This window comes from Desmodus rotundus, chromosome 2 (assembly GCF_022682495.2).
Source record: "Desmodus rotundus isolate HL8 chromosome 2, HLdesRot8A.1, whole genome shotgun sequence".
Taxonomy (NCBI): domain Eukaryota; kingdom Metazoa; phylum Chordata; class Mammalia; order Chiroptera; family Phyllostomidae; genus Desmodus; species Desmodus rotundus.
Genome location: NC_071388.1, coordinates 108,632,794 through 108,648,949, shown reverse-complemented (window position 1 = coordinate 108,648,949; position 16,156 = coordinate 108,632,794). Strand labels below are relative to the sequence as shown.

General features: G+C 40.3%; 1 protein-coding gene and 1 pseudogene across 15 annotated transcripts in view; one reads left to right on the top strand and one right to left on the bottom strand.

Annotated features, from left to right (window-relative positions):
* Positions 1–12,337, bottom strand: part of WDR33 (WD repeat domain 33) — a 92,160-nt gene extending 79,823 nt beyond the window's left edge. For 12 of the 15 annotated variants that reach the window (XR_006656753.2, XM_024569715.3, XM_024569716.3 and 9 more), the window contains exon 1: positions 12,179–12,337. The gene's annotated coding sequence lies outside the window, so the exon portion shown is untranslated. Of the gene's footprint in view, positions 1–9,816; positions 9,971–10,024; positions 10,062–12,178 lie in introns of all 15 variants that reach the window. The other 3 variants (XM_045203053.2, XM_045203054.2, XM_053918542.1) reach the window with 2 other exon arrangements.
* On the top strand, positions 588–4,287 carry LOC112313032 (spermidine synthase pseudogene; annotated as a pseudogene).
* Positions 12,338–16,156: the final 3,819 nt, after the last annotated feature.

Sequence of the window (16,156 nt, the reverse complement as noted above, 5' to 3'; positions counted from 1 at the left end):
GATTTAGTATATTTTGGGGGGACTTATAATTAAGTACATTTTGGGGTGCAAATGTGGAATATAGCACTTTAAAAAAAAATTTTTTTGTTATTCAATTACAGTTGTATGCCTTTTCTCCCCATCTACAGCACTGTTTTTAATTCCAAATTCTAACTGTTCATTCTGGCTATATAAGAAAGCAGTTGACTTTTTTTTTTTTTTTTTTAAAGAAAGAGAGGAAGGGAGGGAGAAAGGAAGGGAGAGAAACATCAGTGTGTGGTTGCCTCTTGCACACCCCAACTGGGGACCTGGTCTGTAATCCATGCATGTGCCCTGACTGGGAATCAAACCAGCGACCCTTTGGTTCGCAGGCAGGCACTCAGTCCACTGAGCCACTCCAGCCAGGGCAGCAATTGACTTTTGTGTATTTATCTTGTACCCTGAAACCTTGCTATAATCACTCATTAGAGGTTTTTTGATCCTTAAGATTTTCTACATAAACAATCATGTCTTCTGTGAATAAAGATAATTTTAGTTCTTCTTTCCTAATGTGTATACCTTTTGCTTCCTTTCTTTATCTTATTTCATTAGCTAGGACTTCCAGCACAATGATGAAAAGGAGTGGTGAGTATGGACATCTCTGCCTTGTTCCTGATCTCAGCATCTAGTTCCTCACTATTAAGTATGGCATTAGCTGTGAGTTGTATTCTTTTTTTAAGATTTTATGTATTTATTTTTAGAGAGAGGAGAAGGGAGGGAGAAAGAGAGGGAGAAACACTGATTCGCTGTCTCTCGCACGCCCCCAACTGGGGACCCAGCCCACAACCCAGGCACGTGCCCTGACTGGAAATCGAATTGAGGCCCCTCCTGGTTCGCAGGCCAATGCTCAATCCACTGAGCCAGGGCTGTGAGGGTTTTGTCGATATTCTATATGAACTTAGGTAGTTCCCTTCTATGCTTAGTTTGCTGAGCATTTTTATCATGAATAGGTATTGAATTCTCTGTCAAATGTTCTCTTGCATTGATATAATCATATGACTTTTCTTCTTCAGCCTGTCATTGTGATAGATTACATCAATTCATTATTGAATGCTGAACCAGCCTGGTATAACTGGAACAAATCCCACTTGGTCATAGTGTATGTAATTCTTTTTATTCATTGTCGCATTAGATTTGCTAATACTTTGTTGAAGATTTCTGTGTTTACGTTCCAGAGATATTGGTCCACAGTTTTCCTTCTATAATGTCTTTGTTTGGTTTTAGTATTAGGCTTCAAATATGAATTAGGAAGTATTCCTTCTACTTCTATTTTCTGGAAGAGATTGTAGAGAATTGGTGTAATTTCTTTCTAAACTGTTTGGCAGAATTTGCCAATGACCCATGTGGGTCTGGTGCTTTCTGTTTTGGAAGGTTAAGGTTATTAATCATTGATTCAATTTTATTATCAATTTCGTAAGCTTCCCCACCATATGCCTTGCTTAGAATCTTCAGACATAGAAATATTTACAACACAGCAGGGCAAAGGGCTATAAAAGTATGTACAAAATGCTATGGGATTCTGGATATAAACCCAAAGAATTGAAAGCAGGTGCACTAATAAATATTTGTAAACCCATATTCATAACATTATTCACACAATAGCTAGAAGATGAAAAACAAACCAAATGTCCATAAACGAATGGATAAAGAAAGTGTAGTGTATTCAATATCATTCAGCTTTAAAAAGGAAATTTTAATACATGCTACATGGATGAAACTTGTAGACATTACGCTAAGCCACAAAAAGAGGTTTTTTTTAAAGTGGTTCATGAGCAGGGTAGGGTGAAGAGAGAATAGAAATTCCTGTTAGGCCAACTCAGACATGCTAAAGAGTTTAAATCTACCAACTACATCAAGAAGCCTTTACTGAAATCTACAGATACATAAATGGGTAAAAGGAATTCAATGACACCCCCCACCTTGCAGTCATACGTAGAATGCTAATACGGATACTTACATTTTGGGGAGCAAGAAGCAGGGACATGGGGTCCAAAAAGTAAAAAAGCACTGTTGTAGGCAATGGTGAATCAATCATCCCAGAAACGCAGATTATAAAATTTGTATTTTAGGAAGATAAATTGTCCTATGCCCAGACGTTAGTTTGCTGTATATAGCCCAAACTATCTCCAAACTTGTAACAATGCCACCTACTAAATAGATGAAAGGGGACTAGAAGATAGCCACAGAAAGGAGGCAGATCACCACATATCTTCTTGTGCCTTTATTTTTTTACATATACATATAGTATATGAATGAGTGAATAAAAATAACATAACTTATGAAAGTAATGCTACTGATAAACACCCAACAAAGGTAGCCATGTGACAGAAAGGCAGATTGGAGCAATATACCTACAAACAAGCCAAGGAAAGCCAAGGACTGCTTGCAATCACCAGAAGCTAGGGGAGAGAGACATGGAATGGCTTCTCCCTCAGAGCCTCCAGAAGGAATCAACTCTGACCACACCTGGATTTCAGATTCCTGGCCTTCAGAACTATGAGAATAAATTTCTGTTGTCTTAAACACCCCCCAACAAAAGTAATGCTACTAACTGTAGTATTATGTACATGGTCAGACAGAACTGAAAATGTCTATTCTGGGCACAAAAGTGATATTAAAAAAAATAGTTGGAATCAAGCATTGTGGATGGAAAATGTGGGTTAAAAAAACAACTCCCTAACAGTATCATTTACAACTTGAGTACCTGAAACACATGAGGGAGGCATTAGGCTACACACTTAGGTGTGTGTGCAAAATCTACTAAGAAATATTAATCTAAATCCTATGATTTAAAGGCAGATTTAAAAGCTGAAAATCATTAGGTTACTAAAATAAAAATACGCAAAATTCCTGGTTAATAATCTACAAAATAAAGTGACCACTTAACTCCTGATGGAAAATCTTACCTGATTTAGACTTTACTGGCTATTTAACTGTCATAATTTTAGTTTACTCCCAAAGACAATGAACAAAAAATCCCTTTCAAGTTGTACTATGAAACGTTCTGGTTTTTGTTTGTTGGGTTTGTTTGTTTTTTTTTTAAAGAGTACTAAACTTGTATGCAGGTGACTTGGATTCTGCCATAACTGTGTAACCAAGAACAAATTTAATCTCCTCAACTCTGTTTCTTTATCATCAAATTAAAGGATCAATATCTAACATTCTCTGTAAGTAAAATAATTCTGTAATTTCAATATTACACATGGAGTAGATAAAATTTTCAGGGTTTTTTTTTGTATTTATAATTTTTTTTCAATAATTTTATATTTCAGCCCCTCTAGGAGAGTTAAGTTGCATCACCAGAGTAGGCGGAGCCGGTCAAGTTGTGCTGTGGCTTGTTGTGGCCTGAGACTGGGTTCCTAAGTCCAGGGTCTGCACCCAGTGCCACCCACCAGCAGGTCAGCCATGGACTCCAGCCCTGCTGCCATCCAGGAAGGCTGGTTCCAGGAGGGCAAGTTCCATGAAAAGTGAAGCCTGGATACCAGGAGTGCCAGGTACCAGTACCAGAGTGGTACCAGGATATCTTTGTCTTCTGCAGTAAGAGCCATGGCAACATGCTGGTGTTGGAGCAAGTCATCAGTGCATGGAAAGGGACGAGTTCTCCTACCAGGAGATGACAGCCAACCACTCTGCAGTCACCCAACCCACACAAGGTGATCATCGGGGGTGGGGACACAGTGTCCCGGGAAGGTTGAAGGTGGTGAAGCATTCCTCTGTGGAGTCTATGGTCCAGTGCAAGACTGATGAGGATGTCATTTGAGTCTCTAAGAAGTTCCTATTGGCCATGGCCATTGGCTGCTCCAGGTCAAAGCTGACACTCCATGTGGGCAATGGTTTTGAGCTCATGAAACAGAACAAGGACGCCTTTGACATTATCATCACTGACTCCTCTGACCACAGGGGCTCTGATGAGAACCTCTTCAAGGAGTCTATTACCGGCTCATGAAGACAACTCTCAAGGACAGAGTATACTCTGTTGCCAAAGCAAGTGCCCATAGCTGCTCTAAACTTCATCAAAGACATGCTGCACTTCCACAGGTGGCTCTTCTCATGGTGAGCTATGCCTACTGCACCTTTCCCACCTTACCCCAGCAGCCGGACTGGCTTCATGCTGTGCAGCAAAAACCCAAGCATTCTAGTAGCCAGTGCAGCAGCTGAGACAGAAGCAGGTCGAACAGATGCAGCTGAAATATAACTCTGATGAGCACTCAACAGCCTGAGTTTGCCCACAAGGCCCTGCCTAAATGACAAGAGCTGAGCCCAGGTGCCAAGGCCCATACCACCCAGGACCTTGGCCAAGGAAGCTGTGTACAAGACTGCTACCAGCACACCCACCAATCAGGTTACAGGCTCTAGAATGCTGCTCAGCCTGCCCTGCTGAGCAGACTGCCTGTCTCTCTCTGTGGTATCCAGCTTCCAAACCTATACCAGCTGTGTACAGCACCATCTCCACCCTCTGTCACCCTTTACACATCAAACAGACATATTTATAACAAAAAATTTTTTTAATAATTTTATTTTTCAATTACAGTTGACATACATTAGTTTCAGGTGTACAACACGATTAGACAATTATATACCTTATGAAGTGACTTGAACATACTTTTCTCCAAAGATGACAAGTGGCCAAGAAGAGTATAAAAAGATGCTCAAAATCCTTAAACAGCAGAGAAATGCAAATTGAAACCACAGTGAGGTGTATTTACCGCCTCACATCCACTACAATGGCTACTATCCAGAACAACAAAAAACAAATGTTGATGACGATGTACAAATAATTAAAATACTCAATATCAAAGGCAAAGAGAATCTTAAAAGCAGCAAGAGAAAAGAACTGCAAGGGAGCTCCTATAAGACTATGAGCTAATTTCTCAATAGAAACTTTGCAGGCCAGAAGGGATTGGCACAAAATAAAGTGATGACACGAAAGGATCTACAAGCACTATTGTTCTACCCAGCGAGGCAATAATTTAGAATCGAAGGACAGGTAAAGAGCTTCCCAGACAAGAAAAAGCTAAAAGAGTTCATTACCACCAAACCAGTGTTAAAAGAAATGTTAAAGGGTCTTCTTTAAGAAGGGAAAAAATGATCAAAAATAGGAATAATGAAATGGCAACAAATGCATATCTATCAACATTACTTTAAGTGCAAATGGATTAAATGCTACAATCAAAAGACATTGGCTGAACAAAACAAGACCCTTACATATGATATGCTGTCTACAGAGATTCCCTTAAGATCAAAAGACACACGCAAAAAGTGAAGGGATGGGAGTTCCAGCCACTTGGAGGCGTAGGTAGAGACCATTCACTTCCTCACACGACCAACAGGAGGACAACAACCAATCTGAAATCATAACAACCAAAAGCACCAGAAAATCAAACTGCATGCAACTCCAATAACCAAGGAATTAAAGAAAAAATCAATCAGAACCACCTGACCAGTAAGGCACCAGACAGGTAAGGCAGCAGACCGGTGCGCTGACTCAGAAAAACTGCCCAACACGTGGACATCGGGAGCGGCCTGCGCAGGGTAGAGGGGAGTGTGCTGACTTAAGGGGACTCAGAGGTGGCTGTGGGCTGCAGCTGGGGTTGCCACGGTAGAAGCTCCCAGTCTCACAGGACAGTCCAAGAGTCCGTTGAAAAGTACGCTAGAGATGGGCAAGCCGCACTGTTCCCTCTCTGGCCCCTCCCCAACAGGCAGCGCTGCAGGGCAGCAAAGAGGGTTGCCCTTCCCAGGTGACTACCTAAGGCCCCGCCCCCTTACAACCTATCAGCTGTGCCAAGACAAAGAAATATGGCCCAAATGAAAGAACAAAGCAGAGCCTCAGAAAGAGAGCTAAGCGAGGAGCAGATCGCCAACCTACCTGATGGAGAATTTAAAGCCCTGGTAATAAACATGCTCACAGATCTGGTTGAGCTTGGTTGAAAATGAAAAAACAAATGAAGGATACCCAAAGTGAAATAAAGCAGAATGTTCAGGGAACCAACAGTGACAGGAAGGAAACCAGGACTCAAAGCAACAACTGGAACAAAAGGAAAAAATAAACATCCATCCAGATCAAAATGAAGAAACAAGAATTTTAAAAAGTGAAGAGACTCTTACAAACCTCTGGGACAACCTGAAATGTTCCAATATCCGAATTATAGGGGTGCCAGAAGGAGAAGAGGAAGAGCAAGAAATTGAAAACTTATTTAAACAAATAATGAAGGAGAACTTCCCAAATCTGGCAAAGGAAACAGACTTCCAGGAAGTCCAGGAAGCCCAGAGAGTCCCAAGGAAGTTGGACCCAAAGAGGAACACACCAAGGCACATCATCATTAAATTACCCAAGATTAAACACAAGGAGAGAATCTTAAAAGTTGTAAGAGGAAAGGAACGAGTTACCTACAGAGGAGTTCCCATTAGACTATCAGCTGATTTCTCGAAACAAATTTTACAGGCAAGAAGGGACTGAAAAGAAGTATTTGAAGTTATGAAAGGCAAGGACCTACATCCAAGATTGCTCTATCCAGCAAAGCTATCATCAGAATGGAAGGGCACATAAAGTGCCTCCCAGATAAGGTCAAGTTAAAGGAGTTCATCATCACCAAGCCATTATTATATGAAATGTTAAAGGGACTTATCTAAGAAAAAGAAGATCAAAAACTAAGAACAGTAAAATGACAACAAAGTCACAACTATCAACAACTGAACCTAAAAGAAAAGAAAAACAATGGAAACAAAAACTAAGCAAACCACCAGAACAGGAAAAGAGTAAGTGAAATGGACATCACATGGAGGGATTTCAGTGGGGAGGGGTAAGGGAGGAATAGGGGGGAAAAGGTACAGGGAAGAAGCAGCATGGTTAGTAGGCATAAGGTAGACAGGGAGAATAAAAAATGGTATGGGAAACAGAAGACTCAAAGAACTTATATATACAACCCATGGATGTGGACTTGTGGACTGAAAGGGGGATGCTGAAGGGTGGGGGCAGGCAGGGCAGAGGGGGGATAGTGGGGAAAAAATTGGGAAAACTGTAATAGCATAATCAATTAAAAATATTTTTAAAATAAAAATAAAAAAATAAAAGATAAAAAAAGTGAAGGGATGGAAAAAGATATTTCGTAAAAATGGAAACAAAAAAAGCTGAAGTAGCAATACTTACATCAAACAAAACAGACTTTAAACAAAGGCTGTAACAAGAGACAAAGAAGGACCCAGTCATTCCACTTCAGGTTATTTATCTGAAAAGGTCCAAAACAATAAATTGAAAAGACTATGTTCACTGAAGCATTATTTACAATAGCCAACATATGGAAACAACCTAAGTGGCCATCAATTCATGAATGGATAATTAAGTGGTGCATATATACAATGAAATATGACTCAGCCATAAAAAAGAATGAAATCATGTCTTCTGCAACAATATGGATGGATCTAAAGGATAGTGTACTGAGTGAAATAAAATACAAATGCCATATGATTTCACTTATGTGTGAAATCTAAAAAACAAATTAAACAAGCAGACCTGAAAAAACAAAGTCATAGATAAAGTGACTATTTTGATGGTCGCCAGATGGGAAGGAGATTGTAGGCTGGATAAAAAAGGTGAAGGGATTAAGTACAAAGTCTGTCTGGAAAAAGTCCATTGTTAATATAACAAGAATGATTTGTGTGACATCTATGTAATCCAGCAGCCAAGGAGAGTGGACTGGAATGCTCGTGCATAAACAATGACAACTTCACTGTACTAGTCAGTGGGGACAGTAGATGCTGTTGAGTGAGCATGTGTACTGTGTGGCTGTCACATTCACAATGACTGAGCGAGTAGAGCAATGAATCCGCATCAAATTTTGCACAAAGGTTGAACAGTTCTCCGTGGAAACTATTTTGATGATTCAGAAGCCTTTTGGGGATGATGCAATGAGTGCAGCACAAATAAAAGTGTGGCACAAGTGCTTCAAAGATGGTCAAGACTCTGTTGAAAGTGATCCACCTTCTGGAAGGCCTGCAACAAGCAGTACACCTGAGAATGCTGAACATGTATGGACTTCAGTCGGCAAAGATCAGTGACTGACAGTGAGAGAACTAGAAGCTGATCTGGTGATTCCAAAAACTACTGTCTGAGATTTTGACACAGGATCTTGGCATGAAACATGTTGTGGCAAAATTCATTCCATGGCTTCTGCTATGGATGAACATCTTGTAAGAGCAGAATGAACATCTTGTAGAATGAACATCGGGCTACAGTTGCTAATGACTTGATTTAAACTGCTACCAGTGAACCAGATTTCCTCAAGATAGTAACTTGAGATGAACGGTAGGTCTACAGCTATGATCCAGAAACAAAGGCCCAGTTGTCCCAATGGAAGTTGCCTGGTTCCCCAAAAAAGGCAAGGCAAAGCTGCAGGAAGATCAAGACTCTGTTAACTACATTTTCTGATTGGGAAGGTGTTGTTCATTACGAATATGCCCATCCAGGCCAAACAATTAACAAGGAGTACTACCCCAATGTTCTTTGTTGGTTAAGAGATGCAACAGGATGAAAACGGCTGCAGCCATGGGCAACTGGTGATTGGCAGCTTCATCATGACTATGTGCTCACTCATGCATCAGCCTTGTGCAGAATTTTTTGACGAAACATCAAATCAGCCAGGTGCCTCAGCCCCCCACAGCCCAGATTTGGCGCCCTGCAACTTCTGGCTTTTCTCAAAACTAAAATCACCTTTGAAAGCGAAGAGATTTCAGACGTCAGTAAGATTCAGGAAAATATGACAGGGCAGCTGACAGCTGTTGGGAAAACTGTGTGAGGTCCCAAGGTGCCTATTTTGAAAGGGACTGAGGTGACATCGTCCTATGTACAATGTTTCTTGTATCTTCTTCAACAAATGTCTAATTTTTCCCACACTACATGGCTGTATACCTTCTGGACAGACGTTGTACAAATTGATAGTTAGGGAACAGTCATGGGGATGTAAAGCACAACATAGGAATATAGTTAACAATACTGTTATAATTACATATAGTGTCAGATAGGTACTATATTTATCAGGGTGATCGCTTCATAAGCTACATTTAATAGATCTTCGCTGGGTTGTACACCTGAAAGTAATATAATTTTCTACATCAACTGTAATTAAAAAATAAAAATAAAAAATTAGTGTATACGGAAATGCAAAAAACCCATTGTTATACACCTAAAACTAATGTCGTATGTCAATTACACCTTAATTTAAAACACTGAAAATGACATCAGCAATTAAATTCTCATCACTACGTGAAAATATCAAAATTTACTCATGCTTACTATGTATTAGACACTTCCTCTCACTTTTGAGATATTATAATTAACATTTTTATATAAAAGGAAACCGAAGTTCAGAAGTTGAATTAACTGACCCAGTATAAATAAAGCTAGGTAGTGGTGAGTCTGGCATTCAAAACCCAGGTATGCCTGCTGCTGAAATCCATGCCCTTTCCAACACTACCCAGACCTGGGAATTCACAGGCCTTCAAACTATGAACATAAGGTACAATACAAACATTATGAAGTTGGTCACTCTACCAGGAAATATTAACATGTTTTTGCTCCAGAAAAGATGAGTAATTTGGGTAAGATTTTCCAAAATACTTAAAGGCTGTATCTAGGACTAATGTAAATCTTTGCAACGCGAAGAGAAATGTTACAAGAGAGAAAGTGTTCAATCAGTAAAGTTTTAAACCTGTAATCTCTGCCAAGGCAAAAGACAAAATACTTTTAAGTATTAAAACTATGATCAGCCCTGAGTGGTGTGGCTCAGTGGATTGAGTGCCCACCTGCGAACCAAAGGGTCTCTGGTTCAACTCGCAGTCAAGGGACATGTCTGGGTTGTGGGCCAGGTCCCGGGTTGCTGGCGTGCAAGAGGCAACTAACTGATGTATCTCACACGTTGCTGTTTCTCTTCCTCTCTTCCTCCCTCCCTTCTCCTCTCTAAAAGCAAATAAATAAAAATCTTAAAAAAAAAAATTTGATCAGTTGACTTACTTGGTCAAACACATTACAACAACAGAGAAACTCATCACTGCAAAGGAAAAAAAAATTAACATCTTTCATAAGCAAAAGTTTCAACACAAAATCCTGGAATAATGTTTGGCAAAAAACTAGAACACTTTGGAATCTTAAACAACAAATCTATAATGCTTAAACAACAATTGGTAAGTTTCTGACATTTAATTAAATACTTTGATAATGAAGATTTCTAATCTGCAGGTTCCAACTAATTAGTACTACTTTAAAACCATTCCTAAGTCTTAATTTTTTCCTAAGCGACCTCAAAAGAATTATGTGAATACCTTGATAAGGGAATAACTTTCATTAATACCTTTGTCAATGTATTTGCTGTAGTTACAAAGCTTTACTGTAACCTTACTTTCTTACTCTGAAATATGAAACAGGTCAAACTGCAGCAATAATTAGATAACATGTTTTTCCCAAAGTAATGTGAAAAAGCATATGTACTTAATATTAATACTTAGCAAAAAGAGTTCAAAAAAGCACCTGAAGTGGTTATTAAAAGTGTAATTAGCCCTGTCTGGTGTGGCTCACTGGACTGAGGGCCAACCTGCGAACCAAAAGGTCTCCAGTTCAATTCCCAGTCAGGGCACATGCCGGGGTTGTGGGCCAGGTTCCCAGTAGGGGGCACTCAAGAGGCAACCACACATTGATGTTTCTCTCCCTTTCTCCCTCCTTCCCCCTCTCTCTGAAAATAAAATCTTTTTTAAAAATTTTAAGTGTAATTAAAGCCTTAGAGCAAGTTAACATTGCGATGGCAAAATCTGCCCTTTTAATAATTTTCGCCAACCAAAGAATGTAAGGTAAGCCATCAACATCATAAATAAGGATTTATTTTTTCCCAAAGCACTGTGATGTAAAGCCAACTTTCTACCAAAATCCTTCCCACAAGAATGCAAAAATAAATTTTTTCCAGGAAAATAGGTTAAATACAGAACTTCAAGCCTCAGCACAAATGCAAATCCATACAGTATTTTTACCCTCTTCTAAGCAAGGAGACCAATTAAAAAAGCCAGAAAGTATGATAAAAGATCAGTGTTAAGTGCAATTAAGGCGGGGGGCAGGAGGGGGGGCGGAATGCTACTATGGAAACAATTAACATGTTTCACCTAAAAGCTTTGTTTGAATTAAAAAGATCTACCACTGCAATGTTAACAGGCAAAAAATAAAGTGTGCATTAGTAAACTCAGTGCTCACAAGAGGTATTCCTTTTAACATAGGCTTTTGTTCACACTCTAATGTCTTCCAGAGTTCCTAACAGTTGTTGGTTTTTTTTCTGTACAGAAATTACTTCCAAACATTTTTAATAGGCTTTCTACAAGTAATCCATACCTTTCTGATTTGATTTACACACATCCAATTACGGAATTCCCTATCGACCTGCCTCCTTCTTTCTCTGGATGGGCCACCAACCACAAGGGTTACAACCACGTATCAACATTTTTCTTTTCTTTTTTTAAAGAATGCTTTCTAAGAGCCTAAATAACTAGTTGCCAGATGCAACCTAAAATCGGAACTGTGGAGGGAGTTATTAATGGGACTCTTGCAGGGAACATGATTTAAGGCAAACAAAATAAGAATTTACTCCAAAAGAGCAGGGTTTTTGCTTGTCAAGCTGTGTACTTACTCCTGTTACTAATACCGATTACAAACCACTATAATATCGAGGTTAAACATTCTGCCCTCTCAAAAATTTTTGCATTAACTTCCCGTGACCCCTTAAAGTGTAAGGCTTAAAACAACCACTCACAGCCACACTCTGTCCAACTCTAAGCACAATCCCTTGCACTTCCCGCCCCAAATCTCAGTTTAACGCGCTTCCCTCCTCCAAACTTCACATCCTACCCGCGGCCTACCCTATACCTACGTCTGGTCGCCACCGGTCGCCAGTCAGGGCCTTAGTCCTATCATGCCTCGTTTTCCTGGTCTACAACAAGCCTCCAACCACCTCCCCAAAGGCTCCAACCTGCTTTAAACAATCCTCCCGACGTCGATTTCCCCTGCTCTTCCTACCGGTTCCCAAGCGCCCCGCCAGGCCTCCAAAGCACGCAACGGCCGAACTTGAAAATGGCGGAAAGTGCCCTCGCCTGCTGCCGGCGAGGTGTCCTGTGGCACCGCCGCACTCACCTTCTGGCGCGGAGCAGAGCTCTTAATGAACGACGAGCGAATTGCTCCGGTTCACCGCCGGGTGTGTTCCTCCTGTCGGTCTCCTCCGTCCCCACCTCTCAATCCCTCTCCTCCAAAATAGCAGCCGCCATATTCCCCCAGGAGCTACCGAGCGCACGCGCTTGCGTCAACGCGCACCGACGTACGGCTCTACGTCACACGTGCCTGGGCCACCAGGTTCCGTAGGGCTCAACCTGCGCATGTGCATAGATGAGGGTCCGGACTTGGTTAGAACCCTGCGCAGCCTACTAGAGCGCTTCCATCGCAGCCTCTTGGAGAATGTTGGCTCTTTCCTTGAGAGGAGGAAAGAATCCAGGGAGTTTGGCTGTATTGACTGTCTTCACATTGTGAACCAACCCTGAAGCAAATTTGAATAAGGATTTTGTTCTGTTATTAGGTCATATGGCCAAGCTAACTGGAGAATCAAATTGTGGTCAAGGCATTTGACTTTGCAAAGTCTTTTAAAATGGTGGCTCATACTTGAGAATGTAAATGGAAGCACCTAGCTGAGTCAAGAACACAGCTACCCTATGTGAATAGTACTTGTAGGTTAGAGTCTACAGCCCAATAACTAAGTAAGCCCTATAGTATAACCACTTTGGAAAACTTAGAGTGTGTAAGAAGCCACACAGCAATTACACTACTGGAAGAATATGTCCACCAAAGGCTAGTACAAGAATATTCATACCCCCTTTATCCATACAACCAAACAAGGATAATCCAGATGTTCATCAGTACTTGACAGTAAATAAACTGTGGTGTGGTTATACAATGACCAGTATAGCAATAGGAAATAATTCCTGATGAACACAAAAACCTGGATGAGTATCACAGGTATTGTTAAATCAGGCTCAAAAGAGCACACTGGATGATGGAGTTTATATGAAGTTGAGAATACAACTTCAAAACAAGCAAGCTGTCTTCTAACTTTTGGAAAGTAATGTGGCAATATGAATCAAGAGTCTTAATATAATTGTCTATCCACTATACTGTACACTGGAAACTAATACAAAATAATGCTGAATGTCAACTTTAATTTAAAAAATTTAAAAATTTTAAAAGAATCTTTAAAATATTTATTACTTTTGACCCTAATCCTTCTTCTAAAAATCTATCCTAAGAATAGTCTGAGAAATGTGAAAAAGAATTGTTGACAAACCTGTTACTGAGGTAATATTAAAGATAGCAAAAAAAAAAAAAAAAAGGAAGCAACTTAAATGCCCAACACCAGAGAATAGAGCATCATACAACAGAATACTACATAGACATTACAGAGTATACAATACAAAATTTTAATAATGACATCAGAAATGCTTATAATCTAATTATAGTGGGACATGAATACCAACAACTGTAAATACAGGGTCCGGCCCAAATAACGAGCCCCCCTTTTTTATTGTTGTTCTATTACAGTTGTCCCAATTTTCCCTCTTTGCTCCCCCCTGCTCCGCCCATCCCCCCCACCCCACAACGGTCAATCCCAACCCTGTTGTCCATGTCCATGGGTCATTTATACTTGTTGTTTAAGCCTTTCCCCTTGTTTCCTCCCTCATCTCCCTCCCCCTTTCCTTCTGGTTCCTGTCAGCCTGTTCCTTGTTTACATGACTCTGGTTCTATTTTGCTCATTTGTTCATTTTGTTCATTAGGTTCCACTTATAGGGGAGATCATATGGTATTTGTCCCTCACTGCCTGGCTTATTTCACTTAGCATAATACTCTCCAGTTCCATCCATGCTGTCACAATTTACTGCCCTTTTTTATTATAAAATCTTTTATTACAAAATCATAAGCATGTAATTCTATAACATAACAATATCACACTCAAGTACACCATATGACATTTTAGGTGAAATGTTCAAATTAAAACTATAAATCATTACACCCATATTATTATTCCCCTACCAATCACGCTGAAACAGGCCTTACTTCTGCTGGAACCTGTATATATACGTAATAAGAAATATCTAAGGAAATAAAATGGTGGGATTAGGAATAACTGTTTCCTTCAAATATCTGCATTTTAGTTTTGTAGTCACTAAGAGGGAAAGAGTTTTTGTTTGTCTTAAAAAAGCAGGTTACTGATGTTGTATGTTATTTTGTATTAAATGCATTTCTATTTGTTACCAGTTACAATATCCAAATTCTTGTCCATTGCTTAACATCACACATCACTTAGGGAATCTTCCCATTTTTCCATTTGTTTAGATGAGACTTGGAAACCACTGGGTGTTGTTAATAAATATCAGAACTCTACAACTCTCCAGGTGTCAAGAGTTTAGTCTTCCTTTTCCCAATTCCAGAAAGGCAGGGATTATCACAAACTTGGAGGCAACAAGCAAAGATTTGGGAAAGCAACAATTTTACTGAAGGCTACTATTAAATAACAAAATCTGAGTAAACTTTAAAGATCTTCCTGACTTTGTTCAATGATTCATGAATTGGGCAGCGCCCTCTCTAGCAGACAGAAAGGAGCTTCAAGGAGCTGTGGAAAGTCAAAGACATTTATAGGCAGAAGGGAGAAAGAACAAGAAAATTATAACAGGCAGAAAATCAGATTAGTAAAGGCAAAGTCACTTTCCTTTAGGGGATAGCAGAGGTCTACGGTGCAGATTACCTTACTAGTGCCTGACTGACTGATTTAACATTCCATTTGGGAACAGCCAAAATTGTAATTAAGTCTTGGTTTGATGGTGTGGGGTAGAGCATAAGTGACTACATTTTGGGACTGTTGTCTTGTTTTTAACACCAGGATATGTGATTGTGTATATCCCCTGTCCCCTAAAAGAATTATGATGGAGATGGCAGTGGGAGTAGCAGGAATGGGTGGTATGGAAGAACTCATTACTCAATCAACCAAACCACTTGTTCATACAAAAATAGATACTGTCCAGCATTTCCTCTAACTTCTGGGCACAGAATAAATCAGATCCCAAGGAGTTCCTTGTAGGACAAGAGGCAATTCTATTTACACCTGGTAAGTATAGGGATAGGATGGCAGAAGCCCTGAAGGAAAGCCAGAATGGCAGGTAGGACTTTCATGGACTGAAGAGAGGAGAGTGGTCAGAAAGGTTACCCTAAGGAGTCCACCCTTAAGTTGGGTCCTAAAGGTAAGGTAAAAAGTGGTAAGAAGTCTATTCCTAGACACAGCTATAAGTAGTAGGGAAGGCATTCAAGCATATTAAATTGTCCTGATCCTTGAAAATCTTTAAAATGTGCTGAACTGGAGCATCAATATAATAGGCATTTATAAAATCATCATAAAATGTTACCATAGAAACGTGCTGTATCCATCCCTTACCATTGTGGCACAGTTGGTTGGGCATTATTACCCATTGATATTTCTCTCCTTCTCCTTCTCCTTCCCTTCACCTCTCTCTAAAAATAAAGGAATAGCCTTCTGGCCAAGATGGAGGCGTGTGTAGACACACTTTGCCTCCTCACACAACCAAAAGAAGGAGGACAACAACAAACTTAAAGACAAAAATCAACCAGAACTGCCAGAAAATTGAACTATATGGCAGTCCAACAAACAAGGAGTTTAAAAAGGAACATTTATCCAGACTGTTAAGAGGGGCAGAGACAGGGAACCCGGACAGAGAGGACGCTCAGCAAAATGGCAGCTGGGGGACTGGGCAGGCAAGGTGGCAGCTAGCAGTCCAACATCTGCATGTGGATAAACTGAGAGGAACAACTGGGGAGTGAGACAGACCTTGCAACCCAGGGTTCTAATGCAGGAAAAGAAAGACCCAAAACCTCTGGCTGTAAAAAACTGTGGGGGTTGTGGCTCTGGGAGAAACTCCCAGCATCACAGGAGAGTTTGTTGGAGAGACCCACAGGGTCGTAGAATATACACAAACCCACCCACCTGGGAATCAGCACCAGAAGGGCCAAATTTGCTTGTGGGTAGCATGGGAAGTGACTGAAAGCCAGCCGAGAGCC